The 14,191-nt window shown below is 36.1% G+C and overlaps 1 protein-coding gene and 1 long non-coding RNA gene across 37 annotated transcripts in view; both read right to left on the bottom strand.

The window, feature by feature from the left end:
- The window catches only part of MEF2A (myocyte enhancer factor 2A), a 167,549-nt gene that overhangs the window by 42,148 nt on the left and 111,210 nt on the right, over positions 1–14,191 (bottom strand). The window lies entirely within an intron of this gene.
- On the bottom strand, positions 8,640–13,701 carry LOC145530280 (uncharacterized). The gene is made up of 2 exons (XR_014071631.1): positions 10,498–13,701; positions 8,640–9,637 (listed from the first exon to the last, which is right to left on the bottom strand). It is a non-coding gene; the product is annotated as an uncharacterized LOC145530280 (long non-coding RNA).

Here is a 14,191-nt window from a genome sequence, read left to right as displayed (position 1 = left end):
CTTTTTCTGGAGAAAAAACAAAAAAACCTGTTTAACAATTTTAAGAGTGAAATCACCCTTGACTCAGATGCACAACAGATCCAAATGCAAGGGAAAGAGTCCGCTCTTTTTAGAACTTAGTACTGGACTATTGATTTTTAAAAGAAAAAACAATGTGCTGTTAAAATTTTTGAAAATACTTGATTATCTAATTAATGACCTGTATTAATTTATTATGGTATCAACAATTAAGATAATTATGATCAGAGAAGGATGATCAGATTTCAGTTCTCTTATTCAAGAAATTAAGGAGAATTATCCTTAATTTTTGTGACAATTCATAAATGAAATTATTATTCATACTACAGTATTAAGAGTGTAATCATCTAAAACTGCAAACCACAGAATCTCTTGAAACACAGTTCCTTCTCCATATGAACCTAACGAGGCTCAAAGTAAAATTCATGCTATTGGGGAAAGAGTAGGTAGTGTTTTGCCTCTAAGCATTTCCAGGGAGAAGGAATCCCTATACCACACCTAAACTTTCCAGACAGGATATGCCCAAATTAAACTTACAAGTAAAAGGATGTTTTCTTTTCAGTTTTGGTATCAATCAAATCAGTTTTATCGAAATGAAGAGTAACTTGAAGCCCACTTTATAGATGGATGAGAGTAATGATTTTATACCTTCTTCCAAATCTATTCTGAAACTTTGAAGAACTATACTCCCAAGTGACTACTGCACATTTCCATTTGGATATCTGGCTAATACCACTATTTCAGTTTAATCAAGATGGAATTGTTACAGATTCAGTTCTCTTCCATATCACTTTGTATTTGTCACCCTTGTTTTAAATATTTGATGGCTCTTGGTAATCTAAAAGCAGTAGTCTCTCAACTTTTTAGATTATCCCACCCCACCTGTAAACATATTTCATGCACAGCCCCCAATATATGCATACATTGAAAAAATTATAGGCATGAATGACTGTCAATCTTTTAAAATAGTAACAAACATATCTTGGGATAAAATATAATTTCTATTATTTTCTCCCTGAACTCCAGTAGTTTTATACATCTTACATCCCTCCTGAAATAACAAATGTGGAGTACAAAATCAAAATCCTTTAGCCTAACTGAAAGTTACCTAAAAGCCTAACTTTTTTTTTCCTCTCCCATTTTTATGCTCCCTGAAACTTCTGACCCAGCCAGAGTAGTCAAAATTATTGTCCTCCTAACAGTCATAAAAATCCCTCACCGATGTCCCCCACTTGCGTGAAACCCTGTCTTCTCTCTTATCTGTATGACTATCTTATAGCTCACTGTGGCCTAGTTTGAACTCCATTTTTCCATGAAACTTTCTTTCCCCACTGCTTCATATGCTGAAGTTGTAAGAGCACTTACTCTTTACAGCATTCATGTAACATATGCAACATTGTATTTACTTATCTTCTGCATATTTTCTGTATTCTTTAACTAATGTATGAACTTTCAAAGACTGAAGTCTAGACTGCTTTACATTTTCAGAGTCTAGACAAACAAGGTGCCACACACACATTAAATATGTATTTATTAATACTTGCACAATAAAAAACACATAGCAAAGGAGAGACCAGGATGATGTGATGTTACTTCAGATGTTTTCTAAAACATAAAGTTATGAATTTGTTATATTTAAGCAATAATATAAGGCAATTCCAAGACATTAATTTGTACTAAGTTGATCCACAGAAATTGTTGACAGCTGACTGCATTTGAACTACAAAAATATAATTCTATAATTTCATATGTAAGTTCAACTAATAACAACCTAGACGCTGAAAGCTGCTGGGATACTCTCCAGTGGGCTTTTGGATATGAAAGATTAGAACTGGTAGTGCAAGACGACCTCTTATTTTAAGTGTACATTTAGCTATAATCAACTAACAGTCAGAAGTTCTTATTTTGGATCTTATGTTGAACACAGAAGGCTGAAGTATAAACCAAGAAGTCTAAAAATCAAAAGTCATACCTTTCTTAAATAAGAGAAACTCCATGTCATCTACAGAGGATCAACCCAGTTAAAAAAAATTATCTTAGCACTGAGACAAAGGTCCACAAAGGTCCACAAAGTGACAAAGGTCACTAAATCTTTTATCCTACTGAGAAAGCATCTCCAAGACAGTATCATAATTTAAGTTTCTTTAAAATTTGGGAATTATGTTCTGGTTACAAAAATGGCTAATTGTATAAGAACCTAGAACATCAATTAGTTCTGCATGAAGACCATCAGGAAAAGTCATCTTGCAAACTAGCCATGGTGGCAGAGATGAGGGACCATGGAAACTTTGAGACAGGGTTCCTCTTCAGGCCTTAAGGAAGCCAGGTATTCCTTTCAGCCTTGGGTGCCATCTGCCTATATTTTTCCAATAAATTCTTCTTTAGTTAGAGCCACTTTAAATGAATTCCTATTCTTTATCATCAGAGAACCTTGATAAAAAAACTGTCACAATTCTTTGAGTCATTAGTTAATAGTCTCCTTATCCAAGTCATCTAAGTCTCCTAAGCTAAGGCCTCTACCACTGAGACCAGAAAAGATCCCAAACTTGGAAAAGCTGACTCAAATAACGGTATATACACCAACAAAGATCTTTAAAGTCACATGTTCTACTGTTCTATTTATAAAGTATTCACAACCTTATCTTTCAAGTTCAAAGAAATACTTTTAGAATTCTGGGTATATAAAACACTGTTTGGCTGGCCCTGAACATTTGCTTCTTATTTTCTGGTCTATATTACTGAATCTGTTGGTGAAACTGAAGACAGCAACAATAAGGGAAGAGTGAAAAGGAGACAGAAACCAGGAAAAAGAAACTTGAGGAGGCAAGAACAATGCTGTTTTAGACTTTTTTCTAGATATCTCAGTTTTTTTAAAAAACACAATAAACAGAAACATATTTCAAAAAGGATTATAAATTAGGCAGTGGCAGCTAAATTTAAATAGATTTCTTTTTGCTTATATTCTCTCATCAGCAAAAAATATTTAAAATTTCAGACATAATAAAAATAACATTTATTCTGCATGGAAATTATATATACAATGCAGATATATATAAAATATATATGCCCTAATACATATATACACACTATAACCTTTGGTGTTTGTTCACAGAATGAACAAATCTAGGACTCAGGATATTGTTCATTATAAATATATTGAAATAAACATTTAAATCATGTGGAATCTGAAATAAAAACTGATAAGAATCCCAGAGGACTGGTATTTTCTGGAATTTTTAGAAGATAATGAATTTTGGATTCAGGAGTCTATACTGTCTGTTTATCAGAGCCCATGCCAGATAAGACTGCATTTTTAATTACCGTCAACCACAAATTGAAAATATTCTTTGATACACCCTCAATTTTATAATGATAACTGTCAAATTCCATTCCAAAGTAGTAATAATCATAGCACCTAGAAGTAAAACTAGGGAATTAAAAGTACTCAAAAGGTATATACACATAGTTTTAAAATGCACGATGAGCTCATCAATTATACCAATCCACAATATTATCACCCACCTTAAATCACATTTCAGTGAAACAACTAAGCAACTCCATAAACGCTGGCTGAATGGATAATTTGTCACCTCTAGCACAAAGAATAAATAAGTGCTTAAAATTATGGAATGATGTCTTAAGTCCCAAGGAACTTAAACTAGATTTTAAAACTTCTTTTAATGTGAAAAGTTCTCCTTTTTTCCATTTTTAATAACTGTTTCCATTTCTGAAAGATACTTATTCTTCCTAGACACTTTGAAAACAAAAACATTTTTAAAAAACTGGACATAACACATAAAAGGGCTTCCCTCGTAGCTCAGTCGGTAAAAGAATCTGCCTACAATGCAGAAGACTTGGGTTCGATTCCTGGGTCAGGAAGATCCCCTGGAGAAGGGAATGGCAACCCTCTCCAGTATTCTTGCCTGGAGAATCCCATGGACAGAGGAGGCTGGCAGGCTACAGAACACGGAGTCGCCAAGAGTCGGACACGACTTAGTGACTGAGCATGCACATATTTCTATATATTATGTGAATGGAACATATGCACTGTATTATTTTGTCTGCTCTCCTTCAATACACTTGACGTTTAGGGTTGCAGTAAGTTACAGCTTGAACATTTTTATTGAATATTGTACTATATTATGTGGGAGAAAACTTTATGCATTCTATTACAGATAGACATTGAAGTTGCTTTCAACTATTATGAAAATGGAGCTATGCACATTTTTGCAGACATAGTTTACTGCATATCTGCACACACTTCTCCAGGGTATATTCTTAAGAGCAGAACTGTTAGTTCATAAAATGATATCGTCACACTAGATAATGCAGAACAATTTTTTAAAGTAGTGCCTGCAATGAAGACTTAACTTGCTTTCCCTTCATTACCAAGAAAATGGAGCACATTTCAAAATTACTGGCCATTTGGATTTTCTCTTTTGTGAGGTGCCAAGTGTTTCAGGACTTTGCCAATTTTCTATTGAGGTGTCTTTTTCTTATCGCTTTACAGTCATTATTTTATTGGTAATCAACATAAGTTCTTTGCTACACTTAAGTACTGTTGAAAAAAAATCCTTTCCTATTCTGCGACATGTTTAAAACTTGTCTTTGGATGAAAACAGGTTCTTAATAAAATCAAATTCATTCATTTTTTCCTTTAGTAATGTTTATGTCTCATGTAAGAATTCCTTTCCTACCTCAAAATCATGAAGATATTCTCCTACATTATATCCTAAAAGTGTTACAATTTTGCCTTTTACATTTAGGTCGATATTTCAGAAGGTCAATTTTGTATAAGACGCAAGGTAGGTTCAGTCTCAGTTTCCCCATATATATGTATCCAATTGTCCCAGCATCACTGCTTAAAGAGTTGGTTCTTTCCCCCTTTGACTTGCAATACCACATTATGTGCATGGTTCTGTTTTTAAGCTATTACTTCACTGATATATTTGGTATTTGTGCTAATGCCACATTACTATAGCTATAAAATTAGTCTCAATATACTGTAATACAAAGCTTCTCATCTTGCTATTCTTCAGAGTATTTTCTTATCCCCTTAAATTTCCCTATACATTTAAGGATCAGTTTTTGAATTCTTTAAAAAATTAATTCCTTTGGATCTTGACTGGCATTTCCTTGACTCTATATGGATTATTCATGTAGCATGGACATATTAAAACTTTCAGTCCATAATAGGATACTCTGTTAAGTCAACACTGCCTTCCTGGGATAAATCCAACTTACTTACAACTTACTTTTATATACGGCTGGATTTAATTTCTGTACTAGTTAGCATACATGATGTTGGATGCTTTAACACACACATATCTCAGTGGCCTAAAACAATAAAAGTTTCTTATTCATACAAAGGCTAGTGAGGATGTTTATCTCAGAGAGCCCTGAGTGAGATTATTCAGAGCCCATTTATCTTTTGGTTCCACATGGGATCTCAAGAGTTTCCATATGGATTCTCTGCAGCTGGCTGACAAATTGAGGAGACAGAGTATGAAGATCATGTGGCAGGTATTCTACAGGTCAGGCCTGGAAGCAGAATGAATCATTTATTTCTATTTATATTCAACCGGCTAACTCAGACACATGACCACTCCAAAGCAAGGGAAGCTAACAGAGTCCAGATATGTGCTCAAGCAATGGAGAAAACAACTCAATGTGAAAATAAAAGTATCTCTGATAAAGAAGTTGTGAACTCAACAAAGTGAATATTATGAGTTGTGAATTTACGTTCAGTGACAATGACTTCTGATTCTTCCTTTTAGAACTCTTCGTGTTGTTTTACTATCAAGGTTAGACTAGTGTCATAAAATAAAAGAAGAGTTCCCTCTTTTTCTATTCTCTGGAACAGAGTTTGTGAAATATTAGCATTATTTCTTTAAAAATTTACTATTACTTCTTACAAAGTCATCTGGATTTGGAGTTTCTTTGTGATAAACTTGACAATAGGACTATTCAGATTTTCTGGATCTATTGTGATTCCATTTTGTTAAATTTTATTTTTCTGGAAATTTATCCACTGAGTTAAAATTTTGAAGCACAATGGAATTGTGGGATTATTCATGCTTTAAAAAGTGTATTAAAATAGCAGTCAAACAGAAAAACAAACGTTACCTTTGTGATCATCCAGTTCACTGCCTACCTTTATAGAGGAGACCACAATCACCATTAATCACACAGCTATTAAGGCGCAGCACTGAGACTAGAATCTAAGTCTTCTGACGTGCAGTCTAGTTCTCTTCCACTACACTCTGTTAGTTCAGACTGCATTCGGTTCAGTTCAGTTCAGTTGCTCAGTCGTGTCCGACTCTTTGCAACCCCATGGACTGCAGCACGCCAGGCTTTCCTGTCCATCAACAACTCCTGGAGTTTACTAAAACTCATGTCTAATAACTCAGGTTATTGATATTTCTCCCGGCAATCTTGGTTCCAGCTTGTGCTTCATCCAGCCCAGCGTTTTCATGATGTACTCTGCATATAAGTTAAATAAGCAGGGTGACAATATAAAGCCTTCATGTATTTCTTTCCCTATTTAGAACCAGTCTGTTGTTCCACGTCCAGTTCTAACTGATGCCATCCAACCATCTCATCCTCTGTCATCTCCTTCTCCTCCTGCCTTCAATCTTTCCCAGCATCAGAGTCTTTTCAAATGAGTCAGTTCTTTGCATCAGGTGGCCAAAGTATTGGAGTTTCAGCTTCAACATCAGTCCTTCCAATGAATATTCAGGACTGATTTCCTTTAGGATGGACTGGCTGGATCTCCTTGCAGTCCAAGGGACTCTCAAGAGTCTTCTCCAACACCACAGTCCAAAAGCATCAATTCTTCGGCACTCAGCTTTCTTTATAGTCCAACTCTCCCATCTATACATGACTACTGGAAAAAACATAGCTTTGACTTTGCCTTTGTTGGCAAAGTAATGTCTCTGCTTTTTAATACGCTGTCTAGGTTAGTCAAGCTTTTCTTCCAAGGAGCAAGTGTCTTTTAATTTCATGGCTGCAGTCACCATCTGCAGTGATTCTGGAGCCCAAGAAAATAAAAGTCTGTCACTGTTTCCATTGTTTCCCCATCTATCTGCCATGAAGTGATGGGACCAGATGCCTTGACCTTAGTTTTCTGAATGCTGAGTTTTAAACCAACTTTTTCACTCTCTTCTTTCACTTTCATCAAGAGGCTCTTTAGTTCTTCTTTGATTCTGTCATAAGGGTGGTGTCCTCTACATATCTGAGGTTATTGATATTTCTCCCAGCAATCTTGGTTCCAGCTTGTGCTTCATCCAGCCCAGTGTTTTCATGATGTACTCTGCATATAAGTTAAATAAGCAGGGTGACAATATACAGCCTTCATGTACTTCTTTCCCTATTTAGAACCAGTCTGTTGTTCCATGTCCAGTTCTAACTGTTGCTTCCTGACCTGCATACAGATTTCCAGACTGCATTAGTCAGCCAACAAAGAAAAGGAAGAGTGCACAGAGGTTTGTCATCACGAGTCACTTCAACCACTGGAAAGAAAGCACTTTTCTTGTGCATGTGGCTGTAGGCATTGCCTTCAGACTCTTTCCCTAGTTCTTCCATGACCTTATCCGTATTTTCCTCTGAAGTGTGTGATGTTCAGGCTATAGTTTCTTTTAATTTTAAGGTCTTACACAATTCTGATATACCTTATAGTAGTAGTAGTTATCATTCACTTCAGTCATGTCTGACTCTGTGTGACCCCAAGGACTGCAGCCTGCCAGGCTCAGTCCTGTCCATGGGATTCTCCAGGCAAGAATACTGGAGTTGCCATACCCTTCTCCAGCAGATCTTCCTGACCCAGGGGTCGAATCTGCATCTCTTGCATCTCCTGCACTGGCAGGAGGCTTCTTTACTGCTAGCACCACCTGGGAAGCCAATGACATACCTAGGTTTGATGGCAAAAATCTCAGCAAATGGTAATGATATTTCTCCCGCCCACCACCCCAAACAATTTTGGGGCCTGTCTCCAAGGAGCTAGATACTTAAGCAGCACAACATTCTCAGTTTACCCAAGGGGATAATATAACTGTGCTGTGTGTGCTGAGTCACCTCAGTTGTATCTGACTTGTTGTGACCCTATGGGCTGTAGCCTGCCAGGCTCCTCTGTTCGTGGGATTCTCCAGGCAAGAATACTGGAGTAGGTTGCCATGTCCTCCTCCAGGAGATCTTCCTGACCCAGGAATCGAACTGACATCTCTTATGTCTCCTGCATTGGCAGGTGAGTTGGATTCCAACTCCCCTTTTCCCAACACATTTATAAGATATCATTTCACTGACTACAGATTTCATTTGCTGTTGTTTAGAATCAGTCAGCATTCCTTTAAGATAATGTGTTTTTCTTTTTGTCTTTTATTTTCTGCAGTTCACTGCAATACGTCTATGCAAAGGTTAAAAAGGTTTTTAACTCTGCCTGGGATTTGCTGGGCTTTGTAAATCTGAGGACTATGAACTCTTATTAATCCCAGAAAATTCTGTCCTTATGTCTTCAAATATTGCCTCTGCCCCAGTCTCTTTCCTTCAGGAATGCCAATTCAAGTTTGAATTTCTAACCAATCCTCCTTTTCTATCTCTTCTGCATTTTCCACCTTTTCATCTTCTTGTGCTGTATTATAGATAACTTTTTCTTTTCAGTCCACAAATTTCCTCTTCAGCTATTTCAAATAAACTTTCAATATGTCTGCATGCATGCTCAGTCGCTTCAGTCACATTTGACTCTGCGATCCCATGAACCGTAGCCTGCCAGGCTTCCCTGTCCAAGAAATTTTCCCGGCAAAAATACTGGAGTGGGTTGCCATGCCCTTGTCCTGGGGATCTTCCCAACCTGGGGATTGAACCCATGTCTCCTGCAGTGCAGGCAGATTCTTTACAGCTGAGCCACTGGGGAAATCCCTCCAAAATGTCTACTAAGATTTAAATTTTGGCTGTTGTATTTTTTTTCATTTCTGGAAGTATTTCATTCTTTTTCAAGTGCTATATCACTTCTTTTACAATGTTTTGTTTCATACAGATATTTGTAAGTTTTTTAAAAAATTAAAATATAGAAAGTGAAATTGCTTATAATCTAGGTATAATAATACCTAAATATTTAGTATCAGTTTCTGCTACTACTTGCTGCATTTTGCTTACTGTGCATTATTTTCTCTTATGCTTGGTCATTTCTGTATGATGGATGCTCAATGGTCTTGAAAGGTTATTTCAAAATTTTTGATGTTGACACTAAGATGCATTTATTCAAAAAGGAAATATATTTGCTCTATCCAGCTAACTGGGACATTATTAATACTTTTCTTGGACTTCTTGTATTATATGCCGTTGGCCAGTGATTCTGCACAATGCTGGCACTTATTTTATGGTATCTCAGAGGTAGGTTCTCTTTTTTAATTTTTTCTCCTCTTTGCCCTATCTGGTCAATAAAAAAGAACTCTCCTAGCAATCTTTGACAGCTTCCCAGGTGGCTCAGATGGGAAAAAGTCCACCTGCAGTGCAGGAGACCCGGGTTCTATCCCTGGGTAGGGAAGATCCCCCAGAGAAGGAAATGGTAACACCCTCCAGTATTCTTGCTTGGAGAATCCCACGGACAGAGGAGCCTGGCAGGCTACAGTCAGGGGTCGCAAAGAGTCAGACAGAACTGAGCAACTAATACTTTGCAATCTTTTGCAGGAAGGGAAAAAGCAGTGAGTTTCCTTCTTTTGAAGGTCCCAGTTGGATGTGGGAAGCAATCTATTAAAATCAGAAATCAAGAAGTAGTAACTGTCCTCCTGCCTCTGTATCCACCACGGTTAGTGTTTTAACTGGCTTATCCAGATAGACAAATGATTCAGGGTAGCCATAGCTTTAAACACTTGCCTACCACTAGGTTCTAACCTTTCCTTAGATTTTGGCCTGACATATTCCTTATCAGTTCTTTGATGCCAAAACAAAATTTTTGTGCAACTCACTGAGCATTTTTAGTTGTCTTCAGCCTAAGAATTGGTACAGATAATCTGGCCTAATGTTAGTAAAATTTAAAAAATCTACATTTTGCAGAAAAAATGAGTCAAATATTTTTAATGATACCTATAAAGCTGTTTTCTGATGATTTTTTGTTTGCTTAGAATTCCACATTTTCCACAGAGTTCCACCATCAACTTCCCCCAAAGAAACACAGCAAATTTGCTACTAGCAAATTTCACTCCTGGTGAGATACCCAAGAGAAATGAAAGTATGTCCCTATGGACACTTGCACACAAGTTTCACAGTAGCATTTTCAAAACAGGCCAAAAGCAGAAATCCCCCAGTGTTTCTTAGTGATGAGTGGACAAATAAAATATTGTACATCCATAGAATGAAATATTATTAATTAGTTAATTAAATTAATTGTTTTTTTCAAAAGCCTTGGAAAACATTTTTTAAAAAACTCAACGGTTTGATCAACAGATTATGTTTAAACCAGACTGGAGACTTAGTTGATCTGACATGATAAATGGGGTGAGATAAGACATCAATAAGCCACAGAAGAAGTACTAATACATACTACAATATGGATGAACCCTGAAAACATTATGCTAAATCAAAGAACCCAGTTACAAAAGAGCGTATACTGTATAATTCCATTTATATGACATATCCAGAACAGACACTTCCATAGACACAGAAAGCAGATTAGTGGCTACCAGGATGTGGTGGGAAGGGGAACCAGGTAATGATTGCTAATGGGTACCAAGTTTCTTTTAGGTTTGACGAAAATGTTCTAGAATTCGTGTTCATGGTTGCACAAATTTGTGAATGTTCTAAAAACCACTGAATTGTAGAATTTAAAATGGTAAATTTTATGGCTTGTGAATAATATCTCAATAAAAACAACAAAAAATGTTAAATCTCAGGTACGTCTATAACACCCACTGTGGTAGCCACTAGCGACGCACAAAGATAAGTTACTAAGCATTCCATTTCTCATTATAATGAAAGATATCTGAGGCAATGATTTATAAAAATACCAAGTAGTGTGAAAGCACCTTATGTAGCTTACTGAAAACTTGGAAATGTTTATTACTCTGACTATGAATAATCGTCACATTGGAATTTATACCTAGGGAGTTCTATATCAAGGTATATTAAGATAGCCAATGAACAGAACTATATGAAACAAAAGCCAATAGAATCTATGAAAACAACTTTCTGTATACCTCGAAGGAGATTAGAAAAATTTCCCTCTCTGAATAATTTTCTTTTGTATAGCAGCCATTTATTCGGATGAACATAAACTAATGAACATCACCTCTTAGAAAACAAAAAGGAGAAACGCTTCTGTGATCACACAGCAGTCCGCTCTACTATAATGTATCTGCAACGCAGATTTGTTCATATGACGCTGGGGGACAGGGGATGACGCCGATATAATGAAGAAGTCACTTCGGTTTATCGGTGGTGACTCCTAGGAAAGAGGAGCCAAGAAGCAGGGAAAAGTACTAAAAACATCCTCCTGACAGCAGGAACATTTATCTGTATTATAAGAAAATTTTAAATGACAGCTTCAAAGGAGTACTCCCAGCCTCGCTTCAGGTTCCCATATCTACTCTAATGATAACCACCTTCTTCCCCTCGATGGCTCATTGCTGCACTTCATCTGCACTGTCCTAAGACCCACTATCTCTGTCCTAATTAACAGAATAGCCTAATTAATAGAATAGCCAGCATTTCTATTTAAATAATTTGGTGAATTTACCATATCCACTGTTGTGGCCACTAGCTACACTAAGCTGCCTCACTGAGCCATTCAATCTATCTTCTCAGTTACTATTTTTGAATGGATGTTGGTGCTTAGAACATAAAGTTCCATAGGTTTTACAATCTGTAACATTTTTCAAGCATGCATAAACTGCATTACAGCAGAAGCACCTGTACTTTTTTCCTTTTAAGGCCTGTTTACTGCTCTAAAAGTTGGAAGTAATATATTGAACTGGGAGGAGATGTGGAAGGTGGGGAGGTACTGAAATAAAGGCATTCTTCCCAGTGTTAGAGTGAAGAAAATCATGTCCTCTTCACCTGTGAGCTTTACTTCCATTCCCACTTAAGGATATTTTATGTTTTTGTCCATACTAGCTTTGGGTAACATGATGGATTTTTAACACTATCATAAATGAATTAACACTGAAGTGAGCAATTTTAGATTAATTTTATAGGTCACTGTTTTCTTTTCCCTTTAAATTAATCTATTTAATTGGAGGCTAATTACTCTACAGTACTGTGGTGGTTTTTGCCATACCTCGTCATGAGTCAGCCACAGGTGTACACGTGTCCCCCATCCTGAACCCTGCTTCCACCTCCCTCCCCACCCCATCCCTCTGCTGGCTGGCGTCCCAGAACTCTGGCTTTGGGTGCCCTGCTTCATGCATCGAAGGCCAGCGCTGGATCTGTGGGACTCCACCAGGGAGGATATTAATCCTTTTCACAAAATCTTTGCCTCAAAGGATCTACAGTGTTTCAGAGACAGACCCAAGACCTTCAAGACAACATGATTTAAGTCCCGGTTTTGTTATTATGTACTGGTAAGACCTTGGACAAGTCCTTTACTTTGTCTGGACCCAGGTTCCTTACCAATTAAGTATAGCACTAGATCAAGGCTTCCAGACATTTTCATAACACAGACTCCTTTTCACAGTAATTTGGTTATTTAGTCATTTCTGCATGACAAATAATAATGAAGTGATTTTAAGTAAAAAATACTTTAACTTAAATTGCTGTACTAAAGGAGATCATATGGTACAGACTATAAAATAATATTTGATGTTCACACTATGGTCAAATTCTAAACATTTCCTTTTGTACAAATATTGTACTCATTTTTTTAATAGCTCAGTTAAGAAAGAGTGTGATGTGTGAATTAGAACACAGCCTAAATCCCCAATTTAATCCTACTTCCCCATTCAAACCAAGTGGAATAGCATCAGATAAATCTCAACATAGCTAAAAACCTATCACAATTAAGAGATGAGGTAACAGTCTATTTCTATAAACTTCTTTTAAAAACTTAATTATCTGTTGCCAGCTTATCATTCTTACAATTATTTGACTACTTAGACTTTTAAATACCTTTAACAGCTGCCCAATGACCACAGGACAAATGTCACAGCCTGGTATGCAAGATGTTCCATCAACTACACTCAATTTGTATTACTCCTCTACACAAACTCTCTATTCAACAGAAATTTGTATGAGGTGAAGCAGATATTGATTTTTTCTATATGCATACCCAAAATCATTCAGTAACTAATATATCCAAGAAACGCTAGCCATAATACTAATTATATCTGAATTGTTATTAAGAAAAATATCAAATGATAGGATTTGAGAATTCTAATAACACTTCTCACAGAACAGCTAAATATCCACCTAAACTCTTACTTTCTACTGTCCTATGGAACATAACTGGTAGGTTTCACTCTTCAAAGTAACAGAGCAATTTTTAAAAACTTAATGAGCTATACAAATGTGGAAAATAGCAATAACAATATTTTAATTACATAATACTATGAGATAATTCTGTATGAACACTGGTGGCATAAAGAAGCAGCAAAAATTTTAAATTCCTGTACAAATACTAGTTGATACGTCCAAGTTCTCTTTGTAGAACATAACTGTTTTTGAGGTTAAGACAGATTCTAGAAATAAGTGAAGTCCAGAAATTGCCACAAAATGACTAACCAGTTATATGCAAAGAAATTTGTACAGAAGCAAAATCTTTCAGAAAAAGATTCTCTGTTGAATTATAAGAGGTAAATTCCAATATGAATAATCAAGCATTCATACATTCACGAAGATTTAAGCATATAGCTTATTTACCAACATTATTCACTAACATTTTCAAAACAGTATTAAAAGTTTACTTTCTGGTACTTTAGTGCTAATGAACTAAAACAAGAACTACTAGTAATATTATTTGAATAAATAAATATAATCACATACCAGCGTGCTAGAACAGCCTTAGGATACATAAGGATTAAAGTATACATTAAAGTTATGAATTAACCCATCAAACAAAAACCTAGATAATTATAATGTATGTGCATACTATTATTCAAAATTGTTTATATAAGCAGTTTATACTACCATTAGAATTGTTTATAGGTACAACACTGATTGCACAATTATAAATTAAAAAGTACAGTTA

The sequence above is a fragment of the Giraffa tippelskirchi genome, chromosome 12 (assembly GCF_054371585.1).
Source record: "Giraffa tippelskirchi isolate mGirTip1 chromosome 12, T2T-mGirTip1v1.2.pri, whole genome shotgun sequence".
Lineage (NCBI taxonomy): Eukaryota > Metazoa > Chordata > Mammalia > Artiodactyla > Giraffidae > Giraffa > Giraffa tippelskirchi.
The sequence above is the reverse complement of the archived record's forward strand: the minus strand, read 5'-3'. Positions and strand labels throughout refer to the sequence as shown.